The following is a 16,485-nucleotide window of genomic DNA, read 5'->3' as shown; positions in this document are numbered from 1 at the left end:
TCTTCCTGGTTCAGTTTCAGGATGCTGTGCTTTTCTAAGAATTTGTCAATTTTTTCCAGCTTGTCCATTTTATTGGCATAGAGTTGCTTGCAGTAATCTCTCATGATCCTTTGTATTTCTGCAGTGTCAGTTGTTACTTCTCCTTTTTCATTTCTAATTCTGTTGATTTGAGTCTTCTCCCTTTTTTTCCTTGATGAGTCTAGCTAACGGTTTATCAGTTTTATTTATCTTCTCAAAGAACCAGCTTTAGTTTTATTGATCTTTGCATTGGTTCCTTCATATCTTTTTAATTTATTTCTGATCTTTCATTTCCTTCCTTCTGCTAAGTTTGGGTTTTTTTTTTTGTTCTTCTTTCTCTAATTGCTCTAGGTGTAAGGTTAGGTTGCTTATTTGAGATTTTTCTTGTTTCTTGAGTAGGACTGTATTGCTATAAACTTCCCTCTTAGAACAGCTTTTGCTGCATCCCATAGGTTTTGGGTCATTGTGTTTTGTCATTTGTTTCTAGGTATTTTTTGATTTCCTCTTTCATTTCTTCAGTAATCTCTTGGTTATTTAGTAGTGTATTGTCTAGCCTCCATGTGTTTGTATTTTTTACAGATTTTTCCGTGTAATTGATATCTAGTATCATAGCATTGTGGTCGGAAAAGATACTTGATATGATTTCAATTTTCTGAAATTTACCAAGGCTTCATTTGTGACCCAAGATATGATCTATCCTGGAGAGTGTTCCATGAGCACTTGAGAAGAAAGTGTATTCTGTTGTTTTTGGATGGAATGTCCAATAAATATCAATTAAGTCCATCTTCTTTAATGTGTCATGTAAAGCTTCTGTTTCCTTATTTATTTTCATTTTGGATGATCTGTCCATTGTTGAAAGTAGGGTGTTAAAGTCCCCTACCATGATTGTGTTACTGTTGATGTCCCCTTTTGTGGCTGTTAGTATTTGCCTCATGTATTGAGGTGCTCCTATGTTGGGTGCATAAATATTTACAATTGCTATATATTCTTCTTGGATTGATCCCTTGATTATTATGTAGTGTCCTTCTTTGTCTATTAAAATAGTCTTCATTTTAAAGTCTATTTTGTCTGATATGAGAATTGCTACTCTAGCTTTCTTTTGATTTCCATTTGCATGGAATAGCTTTTTCCATACCCTCACTTTCAGTCTGTACGTGTCCCTAGGCCTGAAGTGGGTCTCTTGTAGACAGCATATATATGGGTCTTGTTTTTGTATCCATTCAGCCAGTCTATGTCTTTTGGTTGGAACATTTAATCCATTTACATTTAAGGTAGTTATGGATATGTATGTTCCTATTACCATTTTCTTAATTGTTTTGGGTTTGTTTTTGCAGGTCTTTTTTTCTCTTGTGTTTCCACCTAGAGACGTTCCTTTATCAGTTGTTGTAAAGCTGGCTTGGTGGTGCTGAATTCTCTTAGCTTTTGCTTGTCTGTTAAGGTTTTCATTTCTCCATTGAATCTGAATTAGATCCTTGCTGGCTAATCTTGGTTGTAGGTTTTTCCCTTTCATCACTTTAAATATGTTCTGCCACTCCCTTTGGGCTTGCAGAGTTTCTGCTGAAAGATCAGCTGTTAACCTTATGGGGATTCCCTTGTATGTTATTTGTTGCTGTTCCCCTGCTCCTTTTAATATTTTTTCTTTGTATTTAATTTTTGATAATTTGATTAATATGTGTCTTGGCATGTTTCTCCTTGGATTTATCCTGTAAGGGAATCTCTGTGCTTCCTGGACTTGATTGACTATTTCCTTAAGGAAGTTTTCAACTATAATCTGTTCAAATATTTTCTCAGACCCTTTCTTTTTCTCTTCCTCTGGGACCCCAAAATTTGAATGTTGGTGTGTTTAATGTTGTCCCAGAGGTCTCTGAGACTGTCCTCAATTCTTTTCATTCTTTTTTCTTTATTCTGCTCTGTGGCAGTTATTTCCACGACTTTATCTTCCAGGTCACTTATCCATTGTTCTACCTCAGTTATTCTGCCATTGATTCCTTCTAGAGAATTTTAAATTTCATTTATTGTGTAGTTCATCATTGTTTGTTAGGTCTTTAGTTCTTCTAGGTCCTTGTTAAACATTTCTTGTATTTTCTCCATTCTATTTCCAAGATTTTCGATCATGTTTACTATCATTACGCTGAATTCTTTTGTAGACTGCCTATTTCCTCTTCATTTGTTTGGTCTGGTGGGTTTTTACCTTGCTCTTTCATCTGCTGCATATTACTCTGTATTCTCATTTTCTTTAACTTACTGTGTTTGGGGTCTCCTTTTCACAGGCTGCAGCTTCATAGTTCCCACTGTTTTTGGTGTCTGCCCCCAGTGGGTGAGGTTGGTTCAGTGGCTTGTGTAGGCTTCCTGGTGGAGAGGACTGGTGCCTGTGTTCCAGTGGGTGGGGCTGGATCTTGTCTTTCTGGTGGGCAGGGCTGCGTCTGGTTATGTGTTTTGGTGTGCCTGTGAACTTAGTATGATCTTAGGCAGCCTCAGTGCTAATGGGTGGGGTTGTGTTCCTGTCTTGCTAGTTGATTGGCATGGGGAGTCCAGCACTGCAGTTTGCTGGCTGTTGGGTGTAGCTGGGTCTTAGATTTGAGATGGAGATCTCTGGGAGAGCTCTCGCCGATTGATATTACATGGGGCTGGGAGGTCTCTGATTGTCCAATGTCCTGAACTCAGCTCTCCCACCTCCGGGACTCAGGCCTGTCAGCCACACGGCCTGGTACGTGGGGATTTTCTTGCCTTTTGGGAAGTCTGACGTCTTCTGCCAGTGTTCAGTAGGTCTTCTGTAGGAGTTGTTCCACATGTAGATGTATTTTTTTTCAATTTATTTAATTAATTTATTTTTGGCTGTGTTGGATCTTCGTTGCTGTGTGTGGGCTTTCTCTAGTTGCGGCAAGTGGGGGCTACTCTTTGTGGCGGTGGGCAGACTTATTGCAGTGGCTTCTCTTGCTGTGGAGCATGGGCTCTAAACACTCGGGCTTCAGTGGTTGTGGCTCGCGGGCTCTAGAGTGCAGGCTCAGTAGTTTTGGTGCACGGGCTTAGTTGCTCCGTGGCAATGTGGGATCTTCCCAGACCAGGGCTCAAACCCATGTCCCCTGAATTGGCAGGAGGATTCTTAACCACTGTGCCACCAGGGAAGTCCTGTAGATGTATTTTTTTCCTTTCTTTCTTTTTTTTTTTTTTTTTTTTTGCGGTACGTGGGCCTCTCCCTGTTGTGGCCTATCCTGTCGCGGAGCACAGGCTCTGGACGCGCAGACTCAGCGGCCACAGCTCATGGGCCCAGCCACTCCACGGCATGTGGGATCTTCCCGGACTGGGGCACGAACCAGTGTCCCCTGCATCGGCAGGCAGACTCCCAACCACTGCACCACCAGGGAAGCCCTGCAGATGTATTTTTGATGTATTTGTGGGGAGGAAGGTGACCGTCATGTCTTTCTCCTCCGCCATCTTGAAGGTACTCCGATCATGGTTCTTTATGCACAATATCTGGCCACAGTTTCTGGTTATGTGGAGATCAAAACCATAAGACACATGGACAAATCCATAATTATAATTAAAGACTTCAATACTTTTTCAGTGTATCTCCTTCTTAATTCAATAATTAAGTAGATTCAATAATTAAGTAGACAGAAAAGAAGCAAAAATATAGCAGATTCAGCAACACTATGAAACTATTTGACTCCATCCCTCCCAACATCAGAATATACACTCTTCTCAGGGGCACATTGAACATTTACCAAGACTAACCATATTCTGGGCCATAAAACAAGTCTCAATAAATTTAAAGGATTCAAATCATACGATATGGTCTCTGGCTACTACAGAATTAAGTTGGAAATCAACAACAGAAAGATCTACAGAAAAATTGTAATTTTTTGGAAACAAGATAACATGCTTCTAAATAATCCATGGTCAAAGAAGAAATTGAAAGAGAAATTAGAAAGCACTTTGAACTTAATCAAAATGAAAATATAACATACCAATATTTGTGGGAAGCCTCCACAACTATGAGATAATAAATTTCTGTTGTTTACACCACCCAGTCTTGTGGTATTTTGTTATGGCAGCCCTAGCAAACTAATACAAGCCCCAAACTGAGAATAACCTGGATGCCCATCAACAGATAAATGACTAAACAAATTTGGCAAATTTCATCTTAAAGTGATCAAGGTTAGTATCACCCCATGATAAGTCATATTGGTATCATGTGCACCTGACATGATGCCGTGAGAAGAGCACCTCATCTCTGTGGACCTCCTCCCCAAGTCCCATAGCCCCAGTCTAATCATGAGAACACATCAGGCAAACCCAAACTAAGGGATATTATACAAAATACCTGATCAGTACTCTTCAAAAGTTTCAAGGTCATGTGGAGCAAGGAAAGACTGAATAACTGTCACAGACTAGAGGAGACACAGTGACTAATTTCACAGTGACATTCTTGATTGGACCCTGGAACAGAAAAAGAACATTAGAGAAAAAACTGCTGAAATCTAAATAAAGTCTCTATTTTAGTTAATAGTATTATTTTAATGTTAATTTCTTAGCTTTGACAAATGTACCATGGTCATGCTAACATTAAGGTAAGCTAGATGAAAGGTATTATCTTTGCAACTTTTTTTTTTTTTTTTTTGGCTGCGGAGTCTTAGTTGCAGCATGTGGGATCTTCGTTGCGGACTGTGGACTTCTTAGTTGCGCATGTGAACTCTTAGTTGCAGCATGCATGTGGGATCTAGTTCCCCGACCAGAGATCGAACCTGGGCCCCCTGCATTGGGAGCATGGAGTCTTACCCACTGGACCACCAGGGAAGTCCTGCAACTTTTATGGAAATCTAAAATTATTCCAAAACAAAAAGTTTATTTTAAAAAATTGTATATATGTAACAGCATTCAAACAATAAGATCCCACTTGGAGTACTGTTAAAAATCAAATATTTAGGAATAAATCTAATGAAAGCTATGTGAAAATTCTATATTGAAAACTACACTGTACGATAGAGATCAATTTTTTTTTTTTTGCAGTACGCGGGCCTCTCACTGTTGTGGCCTCTCCCGTTGCGGAGCACAGGCTCTGGACGCACAGGCTCAGCGGCCTAGCCGCTCCACAGCATGTGGGATCTTCCCGGACCAGGGCACGAACCCATGTCCCCTGCATCGACAGGTGGACTCTCAACCACTGTGGCACCAGGGAAGCCCCCTAGAGATCAATTTTTAAAGACTCAAATAAATAGAAGGATAGATCATGTTCATGGATTAGAAGACTCAATATTGTTAAAATATCAATATCCTCAAGTTAATCTGATAATTCAATGCAATCCTAATCAGAACCCCAGCAGGGATTGTGTGTGTGTATGTGTGTGTGTGTAAATCAACAAGCTGATTCTAAAATTCAGATAGACCTCAAAGGGCCAAGAATAGCCAAGGCAATCCTGAAGAAAAATAGCCCCAGATGACTTACACTATCTGACATCAAGACCTATTATAAAGGTATAGCAATTAACACAGTGTGCAAAGAAAGACAAATTGATGAGTGGAATGTAACTGAGATATCAGGAACTGACCCACACATATATGGTCACCTGATTTATGACAAAGATAACACTACAGTAGGGAAAAGATAATATTTTAGTAAATAGTGTCTAGGCAACTGGGTAACAACATGGAAAACAATATATCTTGATCACTACTTCATTCTACACACAAAAATCAATTTCAAGTGGATTGCAGATCTACATATGAAAAATAAAACAATAAAATCCTTAGAAAAGGACATCTCCTTCACCTTGGAGTAGACAAAACTTTTAAAAACAAGACATAAAAGCACTAACCAAAAAGAAAAAATTTGATACATTTGACTATATAAAAATTAAGGACTTCTGTTCAAAAATAAAATACGATTATGAGAATAAAAAGACAATGCACAGAATGGGAGAAGATATTCACAATACCTATATTCTACAGAAGACTCATATTCAGAATACATGAAGAACTAGTATGTAAAAAACAACTTCATGAGACTTCCCTGGTGGTCCAGTGAGTAAGGCTCTGCACTCCCAGTGCAGGGGCCCGGGTTCGATCCCTGGTTGGGGAAACAGATCCCGCATGCATGCCTCAACTAAGAAGTCTGCATGCCGCCACTAAGAAGCCCGAGCCCGCATACCGCAGCTAAAAGATCCTACATGCTGCAATGAAGATCCCGCGTGCTGCAACGAAGATATCTCGTGCTGTGACAAAGACTGGGTGCAGCCAAAATAAATAAATAAATAAATATATTTTTAAAAAATTGGCGACAATGGACATCCTTGAGAGTATCATTCTAAGTGAAGTAAGTCAGAGAAAGACAAATATCATATGATATCACTCATATGTGGAATCTAATTTAAAAAAACTTCATAAATAAGGGATATATAAAGAAATACAAAGACAACTTAATAGAAAAACAGGCAAAAGATGAATAAGTATCTTACCAAAAAAAGGACAGAAATGGCCAATAAATATGTGAAAAGGTGCTCAATGTCGTTCATTATCTCCAGAATGGCTACAATGAAAAAGTGAAAAATGCCACATGCTGGAGCATCCAAAACACTTCTGCACTGATGGTGAGAGTGTGAATTGATGCAACTATTTTTGGAAAACTATTTGGCAACACCTACTAAAACTAAACATATGCATACTCTATGAACCAGAAATGGTATATAACCATCTTATATACCCAACAAAAATGCACACAGATGTTCACCAAAAGATATATACCAGAAAATTCACTGGAACACTGCTTGTAATAGTCAAATACTGGAAACTATCCAAATGTCCAACAACAGTAAAACACATAAAATTTAAGACATTCGCACAATGAACAGTACTTACCAATGAGATTGAATGGACCACAGACCCATGTAGCAATATAGACGAATCCCACAAGCACAATATTTGGCAAAAGAAGACCCTCCCCAAACTACATACTGCATAATTACAGCTTTTAAGTATAAGAACAATTAAAACTAATCTATGTTGTTATAAGTCAGGATAATAAGTTTCCCTTGTAAGAAGGGATATGCAAGGACTGGACCCAAGCTTGACCTAGATGCTCAGTGTGTGAATAGCTGTGTTCAGTTTGTGAAATCAACACACTCTGCACTTCTACTGAGGTAAGAAACAATCCCAGAATTTCAGTATTTTGAGAACAACACTTGCTCATGGTATATATTCACTGAAGGTTAGGAGAGTGGTTCAGCTCATCAAAATCACTCAGGGACCCAAGCTGACAGAGTAGCTACCACCTAGAATAACACTCAAATGACCCAGCCTGCAGTCCTATGTATCACTTCTGCTCACAATTAGTTCATTGACTAGAAGGAGTCACATGGTCCCACCCAACCACAAGGGGACTAGGACATGCTTTGCTGCCATGTCCGGAAGTGGAGAGAACCAGAAACATGTGGTAAACATACTGCGCCATATTGTCAGCCAGTATTCTTCCGGAACACACTTTCTAGCAGCTATATGGTAATCTACCAAAGGCAGTCTCATTACATACATAACCAATTCCCTTTGTTGACATTAATTTGGTTCTTTTTCTATTAATAATTGAATATTAAAATTTTGTTCTTTTTGTCCACTGCCTTGTTTAAGAGTCTTCCCATGGGCTTGAACTTCTGCCCTTTTAAGCACCTTGTGAAGATCCTGCAAAAGCTTTCTCTGTTTTGGTGGTACACACCTGCTAACTGCATACATAAGATTTATTTTACAATTCCTTTGTTTTGAAACTTATTTTCCTAGGTTTTATTGCTGTTAATTGTTTCAGGTTTCCCTATTGATGTTACTGATTTAGATGGCTTTAGCCAAGAGGTAGGCATAAATCTCCTACATATATGATCTTCTTCCTAGAAAACTTCTAACGCCGTAAACTTTGAGTATGTTATCAAATGAAAACAAAATATTAATTACTGTAATATTACATCAAATTTAAATGAATGGGTTCATACGAAGCTGAGTTTACTTATTTTTCTTAACATACCATAGTATGTATTACTGCAATTTTGCAATTCTTATTTTACACACTATGGCATTTTATTAAAATCTACAAATAGAAAAGTATTTGTTTGAAAATTTCAGGTATTTAACATTGATGAATCCTAATAACTTAGACAACTCAAGCTCTAAAAAACTTTGGAATACTTAAACCAACCTTCCTTTATAAATGTAGAAAACAAGGGCCAGAGAATTCAGTGATTTGTTGAAGGTCATAAAGCAAATCAATTACCATTTCTGAAAGGGTTATAGATCGAAGAACTGACCAGTAGAGTTTTCCAGAATTAATAGTGTCAGACAATATGAAAGAGCGTTTGTGCAGCAACATTTTTATCTGTTTGGAACACCTAGAGTGTACTGGCATCATTTATGCTGTTTCTAGGAGAGCATCTGTCAAGAAGAATCTGACTGAGAGAATAAAAGCTTTCAGAGAGAGGGGCGGGAGGAGGGAAAAAAAAAAGCTTTCAGAGAGACGTACAGAGTAATTTTCAAGAAGAGTTGTAAGGGGAAATTTTTTATGCTAAGGTGACATCAACTGCAAGCAACTTGTGGAAATTGTTTTCTTTTTAAAAAAATAAATGTGAGGAAAAGATCGAGATGTCATTCATCACTTTAGGGTACTCATTCTCTTTCTTCTGAATATGAAATGTCATCCATCCCATGAATAGATGAATTGTTCCTTGTTTTATGTTGTACTGTATCTACAGTACTTCAAGTCTTCCACAGTGTGTGCCTTGGAATTTGTTACTTCTGCATTTCAGTTGATTTGGGAAGAACTGTTATTGGATCAATAAGACAATGTTTGAGAAGAAATTATAGACCTGTGCTTCAGACAAAATGATAAGAGTCATAGCATACGTAACCATATAAGTCATTCAGCATAACACAGTTTTAGTGATAAATAACAGTGCTCGAACTTTTGAAAAGGCACTTCAGGGAGAAATCCCAAATAAAAGAATAGTAACAGGATTTTATTTTTGGAAAAGAGTGTGAATTGGTTAGCAGAATTATGAGATATATTCTAATGCTTTTATCACCTTTCAAAAATAACTGTAATGAGTCAGCCCAAGAGCTTTCATGCTCTGAAGATACAGAAATTTCAATAAAATGTAAAACTTCAAAGATTTAGTGGATAAGTATTTGTTAAATGTCAATAGCACAATGTTTAATTTATAGAGACTAAATAACAGGGAAGTTTGACAGCTATTTTTTAATACATACAAAGCCAAGCTAGCATTTACCTTGATCTGTGATGCACTACAGTGAAAAAGATAAGAACCAAGTTATTGGCATCTCCCGAGTTCAAATTCCTTCATCTACCTGTTGTGTCAATTTGAGTAAGGTATTTAAACTCCATGTGCTTTATTTTCCCTGTTTCTAAAACGAGATAAAAAATAGTACCTAACTTGTAGAATTATTTTAAGTATTAAATGAAATAAGGCAGGTAAAGTGCTTAGCTCAGGACTTAGCTTGGAGTCCTCACTCAATAAATAGTGACGACTATTCGTCCTTCTATCATTATTAGTGATAATGTAGCTCCTTTCATTATTCCACAAAGTCATATAAGTTATTCTGATTTTTTCCCTAAACTGATAGGTACTTAAGATGTCTGCATTGTCTTTTTGCAGTAATAATTACTGTATTGTCTGCAAGGAACATAATTAAGATTCATCCACAATGATGAAACTACTCTTTTTTTTTTTGGCCATGCCGTGAGGCATGCAGGATCTTATTTCCCCGACCAGGGATCGAACCCATTCACGCTGCAGTGGAAGCATGGAGTCTTAACCACTGAACCGCCAGGGAAGTCCCAAAATTACTCTTTTTGATAACCTAGCATTATATCATATATCACATACCGTATATCATATCATATCATAGTCCTATAGGCCAGCATTGAAAGACAATTGTATAAGGAGTGAGCAGACATGAATTCTACACCCAGCTCCATCTGTTCTGCTTCCATCCTTGAAGCTGATCTAAACCTCTAATCACACTGCACTTGCATCTTCAGACCCATGTAAATGACCTGGCTTGGGAGTCATATGCATCACTTCTGCTCACAGTTAGTTCATTGACCAGAACAAGTCACCCATTTGTTTGAGTAGCTGACACATAGCAGGCTCTGAATCACCAATCTTTTAAAAGATTAAATGAAAACAAATTAGAGTGGTTACTCAGTAATGAGTTGTTTTTGTTAGATGGGAAAATTATCAGATATAAACTTTAAAATGCACATTTTGCTGAAGTTCAGCAAGGATATTTAAGTACTTTTTGTGATTTTACCAAGCTTTACATTTCTTATTTAAATTAAACTTTTCTTTGAGGACTTCCTTTGGTTTTATATACTTTTACTTTGCCTAACTCAGTTGCATTTTATACCTTTTCAGTCTTTAAAAATTGTAACACATTTTCCATGGAAACAACCTTTGTTTGCTACCTAGTTATAAATAACTTCTTTCTGGTGATTCTTTTTTTCTTACAATTACCTAACAAAGACAATGGTGAACTGTTTGTTTTTTCCTGAAAAGCAAATGAACATAATACTATATACTTAGTTAACTGTAGATCAGCATAGGATATGACTCCGAGGGCTTATGGAAAAACGGCACACTCACTCCTTAAAAGAAATTTTAAAAAATAATGCTAAAGATATTTAAGGTTTATCCCTACATCCTCTTGAAACTGCTTATATCTTAGTCAATTAATTCTATTGTCATTCGGAAAAATACCTCATAAACTTAAATTTGCACATAACATTAGTGGCATACCTCACTCATGCCCACATTCTGATAGCCAGAATGGAGCAGGATTACTGGGTGTAGCAGATACTGTTTTAATGCCCCACTCATATGCTCTTGGACCTTACCATTTTGGTATACAGATGCCGAAGACTTCCATTTACCAGCACCTGCATTTCTGTATCTGAGGGCTTTCTGGCTCCTGGAGCCTGTTCTGTCTATGAACATTGTAGGCAGAAGTCTGGGAAATTAATCCTTCCCCCGCACTCAGAGTAGATCTCAACCAATGACTAAGGGGCTTATGTATACTCCAGGTCCCTCACCCTTGAGGTGGGTTTATCTGAGGCACTGTGTCTTAGACTTCCCCAGAGAGATTTATTCCAGTTGCCCACAGTAGCAATTTAAGAATGCATCCTTAACTGTCTTCCTTATTCTTCTGTCTCACTTCCCCACTCCATACTGATGTTTCCTGGAATCATCTCTGAAATAGACTACTCAAATTTAAATTCTTATCTCAGGCTCTAAGACCGTGGATCATGGGATCTACATAGATCTGTATGGCCAGTTTGCTCTCAGGGTAGCTGTACCCATTCACACTCTCACATGTGGTTCCTACTTCTCAATGACATTGACAACTTTTAGATTCATCTCATAGTTTTATTTTTTCTGTGATAACTAGTGAAACCCATTTCTTCATACACCTGTGGGCCATATGGTATTCATACCTTTGGATTTCCCACTTATGCTCTTTTCCATTTTTCTATTGGGTTACCTATATTTTTCTTGATTTGGAATATTTCCCTGTATATTTTAGATATTAATTCCTTGTTGGTTTTAGATGTTGTGAATATCTTCTAGTCTATCAAGTATCTGTTAAATTCTTGACATAAATCTGTATGTATGGTGTCCTTTATAGACTTAATTTTGATGTAAAAAATACTATATATATTTATTATATATTAAGATATATAATGCTTTTTGAGGGGGTCTGGTTTACAAAGTTATTACCACACCAAAGCCACAAAGACATTATTCTCCATGATCTCCCTCTTCCTATGCTAGTACCAGAGTAATGCTAGTACCACTCTAGCAGAGTGACTCTCTCCCTGTCACATGTCAGATTGTCTGGAAGCAGAATCTGAGATGGACTTTGGGATGTAAAAGGTTTACTAAAAATTAGCACCTGTGAAAGGGAGGGGAAGGAAGTAGAACTGGGCAGAGAAAGTAATTGAACTAAGATGCAGGTTGATAAAGCCTCCGGCAACCCAGTGAAGCACTTTGGAACAAATACTATTAATCATCAGAGTGTCCTGCATCAGGCTGAAATGGCCAGACTTTTATAACTCACTTGCCCTCAGTCGCCATGTCCTGGCAGCCCTGGAAGGATGTGACCTTGGGCAAGAGAGCTCCCAGCAGATGAGGCTGACCCTGAAGCAGCTGAGAGCTGGAGGCTGTATAGTAGCTGCCCTCCCTGCAGCTGGGCAGTGAGTTCTTCCTCAAAGGAGGATGTAGGCTGTACATCTCCATGTCTAACATACTCTTCTTTGCTCTTCTTTTTAAAAATTGACATCATAATTATTCACAGATCTTTATTTTTCTTTATAAATTCTGGAAGTTTTTTTTGTGTGTTCCTTTTAGAATTTTGGTTGGAATGGCACAGAATGTATGCCATTCAATGTGAGGAGAATTGACATCCACTGGGTAGTGGTGTACCAAGTAGATGACATTTGGGTGGTGGCCAAACAGATGATGCTCTGGAGAAGGAACTGCAGAAGTAACAGGCCAAGGAGGCAGCCAGTGTAATCAGGGGACTGTTAAATACAGAGGGGATCAAGCAAATAATTATATATATGTTGAAATCAATATGAAAAAAAATATATGGGAGCCTGGTTTCACTGTCAAAAGGGGATTTACAAATATAGAGCAGGGAAAGTCTTACAAGTACTCAGAGGTGCTGGATTGGCATCGACTGCATCAGTGTAAACTCACCGTTTTTAAATATATTTAGTGATAGGTTTAGAAATAGAGATAAATATAGGCATACACATACATATATTTCCTAGCTCTGACAGCTGAAAGAACCTAGGCACCATGATACCCCCATAGCAGTGAACACACTGAGAGCCTAGATCTAGCTTTCTGATTCCAGAGCCGAGGCAGAGAAAATACAAAATGAGCCTAGAACAACTAGTTGTACCAGAAAGTAAGGAAATGTTTATAGAATGATGGGGATATGCCAACAGGACAAAAAGTCAGCTTGAAGGGACTCCCATTGGCCAAATCTGGGACAATTTGAACAAAATAAACAGCTATAGTAAAACATTACAACCTATTGAATGAGATAGGAGTCCACACTGAAATAAATAAGTGAATAAATGAATAAATAAATAAATAAGTAGAAGGGAAAATTCTTCCTTATATTAGAATGTTAACTAGTAACTACAGAAGAAATGATGGACTGAGAAAATCACCATTTAATCATAATCACTGTGATGAGTGATTCAGACAGCAATTAATGGATGTTAAGGCTGGTGGGCGAGGTGAGGAACAGAATATTGGCATAATCTCAGAATATCTCCCTACAAAATATTTATCATGTACAAAGGAAATAATGTGATTTTTATGGTGGAAAAGACCACCTGACTAGATGAGCAAAGTTCTCATCACAGTGGTGTGAAGAGTTGACATCATGAGCCCCCAGGGAGATGCAAAGAAGAGCCCAGTCCCATTTCTGTGGTTTTCTTGTAAAAATGTATGTCCTGAGTCTAGTCATGAAGAACAGTAAATGGACCCAGTTGAGGATCATCCTATAGAATGAAAGTCCTGTTCTTTTAAAAACTGTCAAGGTCATAAAAAACAAGGAAAGACAGAAATTGTTCCAGATTCAAGGAGAGTGAAATACATGACAATTAAATTCAACGTGAGTTCCTAGATGGGATTTTGGACCAGAAAAGGAAAAAAGACATCGTTGGACAGAGAGTGAAATTTTAATGGAGTCTGTGTTGTATCAATGTTGATTTCCTGACTTGAAAGTTTATGTAATGGTTATGAAGGAGAGCGCCTTTGTTTTGTGGATATACGCACTGGATGTTTAGGGCTGATAGGGTATCAAGTCTATACATTTTTATAAGATTGTTCATAAAAAGACTCAACCAAAACAATGAGACCATATATATAGATACAAACACAGAGTGAAAGCAGATGTGCTAAGATATTATACTTAGGGAATCTAAGTGAAGAGGATATGGGAGTTCTTGCAACTTCTCTGTAATTTGAAATTATTTCAAAATACTTATGATACATATTCATATTCATATCTATTTATTTATTTGGCCATGCTGCACAGCTTGTGGGATCCTAGTTCCCCAACCAGGGATAGAACCTGGGTCCCAGCAGTGAAAGCACCGAGTCCTAACAACTGGACTGCCAGGGAATTCCCATACAGATTCATATACAAAATAAACATAAAAACATACGTCCACACAAAAGTTTGTGCACAAATATTCATAGCAGCATTATCTATAATACCCAAAAGTGAAAACAATCAAAATATCCATTAACTGGAATGGATAGGCCAAAACATCATATATCTGTACAATGAAATATTATTTGGCAATTAAAAGGAAGTAGGTATTGATACATGCTACAACGTGGATGAACCTTGAAAATACTGTGTTCGGTGAAAGCAACCAGTCACAAAAGACCACAAGTTGTAGGATTCCATTCATGTGAAATGTCTACAATAAGAAAATTCATAGAAACCAAAAGTAAATTAGCTGTTGCCAGGGGTTGAGGAGAGCGGGGGAAATGAGGAGTGGCTGTTACTTATTTGGGCTTCCAATTCCATACCTCAAATTAGAGAATCTATACCTTATTTTAGAGCTGATCTCTGAAGTCTCTAGGATCCTCTTAATCTATATGTCTGAGACTCGTAAAGAGATTGTGTTGAGGAAGTAATACCCTTGACTTGATGATTTTTAAACAACTTATATGGGGTTATTGGAAAATATATTAATTATTAACTCATTTTAGAGTAGCATGTTGTTCATTTATTTGAAACTTTATGAAACATACTTCCAAAAACCATAGGAACTTGGTTAAAAGCTAGCAAAGATTCAAACGCACCACCTAGCGGTGAAGACAGGAAGCTTCAGATTGGTCATACTAGACGTCTTGCCATCACACGCGCAGGACGGCTGCCCTTAGTAATCTTTTATCTTGTATTTGTCCTGTCCCCTCATCACTCAGGATAGTTTCACGTACACAGAAACCCAATACCTCCTGACTTAATAGTTTGTTCATTTGACGTACTTTTAATCCAACGAAATATTGTTGACTTCTGAGAATTGTGGGAAAATCATTGGTTTTAAGATTTGCGGGGCTGAAGGTGCCTTTCTATTCATAAACCTCAAACCCCTCCTACCTAAGAGGCCCACCTAGTCTATCTCTTTGTGGATGGACACGCCACTCCACAAGCGCCTGGTTCAGAGAACCAGGACCACTGCCTTTGAAAAGACAAAAATCTATACTCCAATGGGATCCTTGATGTCAAGTATTTAAAGACTTTTGTTTTACCTACTACAGAAATTAAAATTGTCTTCAAATTTAAATTTAAATATCTAAAAGCAGGAACGCACCATCCTTAATCTTAAACCCCAAAAGCAGGAAAGAGGTCAGAATCCTAGGGTACTGGGCCTATTGGTAAAGAGGGGTCTATGTTGTTTTTTCTTTTGGTTTTGCATTCCGCTCCCGTTCCTCCTGCCCCCGCACTTTCTCCTTTCCTTTTTCACTCCATCTTTTTTCTCTCTTTTCTCTTTCTCTCCCAAATAACAGTCAAGTAATTAAGATCAGCACCATGTTTAAATGGAACAGGTAGTGCCCTGCACAGGGTGATTTAATTATCCCAGGTTTTCACCTGAAAATCCCCTTGCCATCGAAAATATTTCTCTTCGAGTTCTTTCCTGAAATATTAAGCTAATTTCCAACACTCTGCTTTAATTATTGTTAATTAAGCCTTCTTTCGAAATATCATTCTCACTTTAGCACAATTTTTTAAAACCCCTTTCGACACAACACAGGAGGGCTTCTGAATACACCAATTTTAGAATTTTGCCTGTGATCAGCCTTGCTAATAGAAATCTCCTGGTTTTTAAATATTAACTTAAAACATTTGATTTCAATTTTTTACTGGGTTTACGAATGCTGGCTGCCTTTCAATGACTTAAAATGTAGCCTCACCTTTGAAAACTCTAGGGCTCAGTGCCTCCACGGGCATCCAGGCATTTATTCTTAATTCTGCTTCTTAAATAGGCTCCGGGGAGGAGCGGTTTCGATCTAGAAGTTCAGGGAAGCAGTTACCACAGAACTTGCAACAGTTGGTGTCAGGCGATAGGCAGGTTGGAAGTGATAAATGGGGCTGGTTTAAGAAACAAAAAGCCCCGGGAAGGGAAAGGAAGGGACAGCCGTGACAACCCCTAAGGGCTGTCAGCACGGGGCCGGCGGGGCCCAGCTCCGGCCGCTGGAAGGCGTCTTCTGGAAGGCCAGAAGCGGCAGCGGCCGCGGAGACCGCAAGCCGGGAGATCGCGCACCGCTGGGTGCGGGGCGGGCGCGCGCCCAAGCCGCCCCCCGGGCCACGCCGGGGCCAACGCGAGGTGAGGCCGGCCCTGCCCCCGCGCCGCCCCCGGCGGGAGGCGCGACGCCCAGGCCG

General features: G+C 38.6%; 1 long non-coding RNA gene across 1 annotated transcript; it reads right to left on the bottom strand.

The window, feature by feature from the left end:
• Positions 1-4,341: 4,341 nt before the first annotated feature.
• LOC141276743 (uncharacterized) lies at positions 4,342-16,439 on the bottom strand. Its single transcript, XR_012326732.1, has 2 exons — positions 16,017-16,439; positions 4,342-4,458 (listed from the first exon to the last, which is right to left on the bottom strand). It is a non-coding gene; the product is annotated as an uncharacterized lncRNA (long non-coding RNA).
• Between the last annotated feature and the right edge of the window lie 46 nt (positions 16,440-16,485).

This window comes from Tursiops truncatus, chromosome 16, assembly GCF_011762595.2.
Source record: "Tursiops truncatus isolate mTurTru1 chromosome 16, mTurTru1.mat.Y, whole genome shotgun sequence".
In the NCBI taxonomy this organism is placed as follows: Eukaryota; Metazoa; Chordata; class Mammalia; order Artiodactyla; family Delphinidae; genus Tursiops; species Tursiops truncatus.
The sequence above is the reverse complement of the archived record's forward strand: the minus strand, read 5'-3'. Positions and strand labels throughout refer to the sequence as shown.